Source organism: Anolis carolinensis, chromosome 3 (assembly GCF_035594765.1).
Source record: "Anolis carolinensis isolate JA03-04 chromosome 3, rAnoCar3.1.pri, whole genome shotgun sequence".
Lineage (NCBI taxonomy): Eukaryota > Metazoa > Chordata > Lepidosauria > Squamata > Dactyloidae > Anolis > Anolis carolinensis.
Genome location: NC_085843.1, coordinates 24,987,354 through 24,993,154, shown reverse-complemented (window position 1 = coordinate 24,993,154; position 5,801 = coordinate 24,987,354). Strand labels below are relative to the sequence as shown.

Below are 5,801 nucleotides of genomic sequence, written 5' to 3'. Positions count from 1 at the left end.
GTTGTTGTTGTTGTTGTTATATTGAATAAGAATAAATTTGTAATTTCTTTTATTGGCAGAAACAGAGACAACCTTCATCCACCGAGTTCTTGTGCCATTCTCTGCAATATTGTCTTCATAGGTAGGTTAGAATAACATGTATTGATTTTTTATATTGATAGCATTTGAACTTCAGCAGACTTATTTGTTTTGCTATGGAGCTTTGTCAGGACATAAATTCTATTTTATTTTGTTTCACTCAATTCTGTGAGGTTGTATTATTTTCAGTAAACGTACATAAAACTAAAACAAATAAAACCAAATAGAAACACAAGGTTTCATCCACACTGTAGAATTAATGCAGTTTGGTATTACTTTAACTATCATTTCTCAATGCTATGGAATCATGAGAGTTGTAATTTTATAAGGTTTTTATCTTCTCTGCCAATTAGTTGATGACTCACCAAACTACAACTCCTATGATTCCTTAACATTGAGCCATGGCAGTTAAAATGCTGTCAAACTGCATTAATTCTTCAGTATTAATGCAACCCTCATTAAAATGTGGCAAAATGTGAATTTATTTATTTATTTATTTACAGTATTTATATTCCGCCCTTCTCACCCCGAAGGGGACTCAGGGCGGATTACAATGAACACATATACGGCAAATATTCAATGCCAACAGACAAACAACATACATTAGACAGAATCAGAGGCATTCTTAACATTTTTCCAGCTTCACGATTCCGGCCACAAGGGGAGCTGTTGCTTCACCATCCAGTAGTGGCTGTACTTCCGCATTCCTTTCCTCGTGTTTTGCTGGCAGTTTTATGGTGTTGTCAATTAGCCTCCCGCATAAAGCGTCCCTAAATTTCCCTAATTGACAGATGCAAATGTCTTTCGGGGCTGCATAGGTCAACAGCAAGCCAGGGCTATTAATGGTCGGAGGCTTAACCCGACCCGGGCTTTGAACTCATGACCTCTCGGTCAGTAGTGATTTATAGCAGCTGGTTACTAGCCAGCTGCGCCACAGCCCGGCCCCCTGAATGAGAGGTGTTTGTGACATTGAGCCTGAAAAGTGCTTTCTCACACAGTCCAATGCCCTGCTCCCATCTTCTGTGCTAACTGCATCTAGTTGGACCCAAAAATTAGGCCTCTTACAATGGCCTAATGAACAGATGATCACAGATTTCCAGTAATTGTGGTAACTATGAAAAGCTTAAAATATTGCTTAACAAACAGTCAAGTCTCATTAGTGTCACTGTCATATCTGGGATAAAGGTTCCAAAGGTTACAGAGTCTGCTGCCAGGATCAACATTTCTTCTAATTATCTTAATTCCTGAAGAGTTCTTTTCATAAAGACTTTTGACATTTAGGGCATTAGATCTGCAAATCTAATGAAACATGACAATGTGTTGAACTTCCATGCCATCAAGTCCCCATGGATGGAGAAAGCAAGATGTCTTTCTCATAGCTTTCTTATGAGTATACATTATGGGTCTCTTTGCAAAGGTGGAGAACAATGTCTCCAGGTTTTTCCAGTTAGTCCGATATGACTTGACCTGGACAATAGTTTTCTCCAGAATAGAACACTTGGTAGTTATAATAATAATAATAATAATTTTATTCTTATATCCCGCCCCATCTCCCCGGAGGGACTCGGGGCGGCTTACATGGGGCCATGCCCAGACACGACAGCACAAATCAGATAAAACATTAAACTGAGCAGTAAAACTTTAACATGATTAAAAACAGTCATAAAAGTCAATATAGACAATAATATTAAAATCCCGATTTGGGTCAAAAAGATCCAGGCCAAGGTACAATCAAGTTGTATGCCTTGATTTTTTTCTTAATTATGATGACCTTAAAGTGAACCTATCTTGTCATTTTCTGAGTCTGAGCCCATCATCCTATGGGTTTCCATAGAGAAGCAAGAATTCAGATCAGAATTCTAATCAGAACTAGGTCTCCAGAGTTGTAGTCCAGCTCCAATAATCTCCAGCCAACATGATGATTTTAAATCTTGGTTTTTCTGATTCCGGAAGAATATCAGGAAAAATGAACCAGATTTTGTCTCAGAACTTCAGGACACTTTAGAAGTTTTCTTCCCAGAATGACAGAAAGTGTACGGCTTTCCAACAAATTGCACGGCTTTCAGCAACTGAGAAGTGCACGACTTTGCTCATGGAGAGGCAATTGTGTGCCATTATAATCAGGAAGGACTGCTGTTTCAAGAAGCCTGTGTTTCTTTTTGCTATGGTCTAATATTTGGTTTGAACAATGATCAGATTGGCAAAAGCTGGTATCAAACTCTTTGCCACTTTATCTGAACTTTCCTCAGGTACGCAGTGAAAACAATGCAAGAGAGTGAGTTTTTTTCCCTCTAGCGGCTGCACAGTTTTGTATGAGTAGTGAAAAGACGGAAAGTGTGGGTTTCTATAGCAGGGCTGTGGAATTTCTTAAACTCCTGTAATGTTGTGCCAGGAACCGCCCCAAAAAAGGTTTTCACAAGTTGTAGGAACATTCAACATATCATTTTTCTTCCTACTTTCTTGAGTGATTAGAATTCCATATTAATCCCCAGACAGGAAATTGGCATATTCTTCTTCTGTCCTTCTCTTAAAGATACCAGGCTGAAGAAGACTTTCCTGTGATAAAACTTAGTAGATTAATGTACTGAAGATTTTAGTCAATTATTTACAGAAAAATGTGTTGTGTTTTAATCTTAAGAGCACACTGCTTGGTTGAATTATTTAAACGTACTGAAAAATATTTAAAATTGCATTATTACAAATATGGCTGGTTTTGGTCATTAAGTTGCTCACTGCCTTCACTTTCTCATCCATTTAGATATTGATTTTACTCTGAATTCAAACCATTTCTCTGGCACAGCTCTTTTAAAATTACAGTAGAGTCTCACTAATCCAAGCTAAACGGGCCGGCAGAAGCTTGGATAAGCGAATATCTTGGATTATAAGGACTGATCAAGGAAAAGCCTATTAAACATCAAATTAGGTTATGATTTTACAAATTAAGCACCAAAACTTCATGTTATACAACAAATTTGACAGAAAAAGTAGTTCAATACGCAGTAATGTCATGTTGTAATTACTGTATTTATGAATTTAGCACCAAAATATCACGATATATTGGAAACATTGACTACAAAAATGGCTTGGATTATCCAGAGGCTTGGATAAGCGAGGCTTGGATTAGTGAGACTCTACTGTACTTGCTGTTTAGAATCTGATGATAAATTTTGTACTGGTTTGGACATTATAATTGGAAGTGGTATTACAATGCTTTAAATAAACATTTGAATATTCATTTAAAAGATTGACGTTTCCTGTTTTTTAATCAAAAGTTCCTCAAAGCTGGTTGCAACAAATTATAACGACAAACCAATTGAGACAAAACCTTAAATCCTCACGTTAGTTGTGATTCAACAGTTTATTAAATGAGTCACCTCTAATGAGAACTAACAGGAATCAGGGCTGATATATACACAAAATACAGAGCCATTTAAATGCTGCTACATTTCACTTGTGCAAACTGGGACATGTATGATCAAGCAACATCAGAGTGTGGTCAAGAGTGCAAAAGTTATGATGAATAAGGAGAAACAAACAAGCTAGGAGAGGCTGCAGAAGCTTGCTTTCTCCTGAACCTACTGAGAAGATCAATATGGTATCCCGTCCTCTCATCTCCTGCATTTTCTACAGAGTCACTGCAAACACTGCAGGTTGTTGCTAACAGATTTGTGTAAATGGGTGGTGTTCAGAAACCTTATACTGCTGTGAATTTTTTTGTGATCCCAACATTGAACTACGGGGACCCCTTTGGGGTCAGGATGCAGAGTTTAAGGTCAATGAGCTGAGTACAACTTGCTTTTGCACTTTGAACTCAGTTTGCCACAACTGTCACAAACTGAAGACAAACGGGGAAAATTGGGAAAAGATATAAAGAACTGAGGCAAAAAGTGGGATGACTGGGAGTTTCCCTGGCAAAGAGGGGCAGTCAGAGGAGATAGTCATGCAATTCAGACTCCCTTAAATTGGGATGGGAATGGGGGTAAAATCTGCATGCAACTCATACTGTCCATTAAAATTTAAACTAGACAAAAATGCCTTAATTCAAGTACAGTAAGTCTCAGTTATCCAACATAAACGGGCCGGCAGAACGTTAGATAAGCGAATGTGTTGGATAATAAGGAGGGATTAAGGAAAAGCCTATTAAACATCAAATTAGGTTATGATTTTACAAATTAAGCACCAAAACATCATGTTATACAACACATTTGACAGAAAAGTAGTTCAATACGAAATAATGCTATGTAGTAATTACTGTGTTTACGAATTTAGCACCAAAATATCATGATTTATTGAAAACATTGACTACAAAAATGCGTTAGATAATCCAGAACGTTGGATAAGCGAGTATTGGATAAGTGAGACTCTACTGTATCTACAAATGCTCCTCAGTAAGGCAGGTGAAGACAATTATGCTGTGTTTCCTCTTTCCCTACCAGTTATGTTAGACCCACTTTGTGTGTGTGTCTTCAAGGTTGATGTACAACAGCCTAATTGATTTCATAAAGTTTTCTTACACAAGGAATACTCAGAGATAGTCTGAAATATAGCCTACCACACCTAGTATTCCTTGACAGCTTCTCATCCAAGTATAAACCAGGGCTTAGCTGTCATGATCAGATGGGATCTGGTGTCTTCAGGATATTTAGGCCACATTTCTTAATTAGGAACCAATGCTCGTATAAAAATGTTGAACCTGCAAAAGTATAATGCTCTTATAATGCTCATATAAAAATGTTGAACCTGCAATGGAGAACCGATGGAAAGAATTAGACCACTATAGGGTTCAGTGGATAATGCCCAGCTTGTGGTCAGCAAGTCTATTGGCATTTGAACACATGATGTAGTCCCTCTCAACCAATACCAAGAAAAATCAATGAGGCAATTTCAACACACTCCCAGGGTGTTTTTATACAATTTCAGCAATATAAATCCCCAGTGTTGCTTTATGGATACAACCCCCCCCCCCCCCCCCAACCACAGGGTTTTTTAAAGGGTTGTTGCCTTTTTGTCCTTCTCTTTTTTATATCTCCTTTCTTATGGTTGATGCAGCTCTGTAGGAATTGTTTATTTAGAAGAGTTTGCTCTTCTCCCCTCCACATCATGTTTGTTGGGAGCCTGAGATATAATCGGCTATTTCCATTCAGTGATTTGGAAATTCCAAATGCCAGACTAGTCACTGTGGAAACATTACTATTGATTCCTGTCATTTCTGTTTACTGAGGCCAAGCAGAAGCAGCAATATGCTGACTTCCAGACAGAACCCCTCACATCAGTAAATAATATCTCTTTTCTCTCTGCCGTATGAATAAATGGACCTAGGCTAGCGGCAATTTGAATTATTGGTTTTGCTACTGACAAGTGGCATTTTTAACATGTTCACATGTTTACTTGCTCATCCATATAACACCTATGTAATAACAGCTATTATAAACTGTATTTTTAAAAGAAAGAATTGGGGTAGGTTATATTGATAAGCCCATTGTTAGGAATGGAATGAAAGACCCTGCTTAACTTCCAAGATTAGACAGGATCTAGTCGTATGTGGAAGATTGGAAAGAACCTGAAATCTATGATACATTATCATGGAAAGAACATAGAGAAACTGTGACTCAAAAAGCTAAGGCTAGCCGAGCTGCCATACTAAGATTTTACTATACCAAAGGAGGACAAATAAATAAAATAAATAAATAATAAAATAAAACATGTCCCCTCAGCATTAAAAT

General features: G+C 37.6%; 1 protein-coding gene across 1 annotated transcript in view; it reads left to right on the top strand.

Annotated features, from left to right (window-relative positions):
• Window positions 1–5,801, top strand: part of gucy1a2 (guanylate cyclase 1 soluble subunit alpha 2) — a 323,810-nt gene that overhangs the window by 241,210 nt on the left and 76,799 nt on the right. Inside the window, exon 9 of the transcript XR_010004065.1 lies at window positions 60–121. The gene's annotated coding sequence lies outside the window, so the exon portion shown is untranslated. The remainder of the gene's footprint in view (window positions 1–59; window positions 122–5,801) is intronic.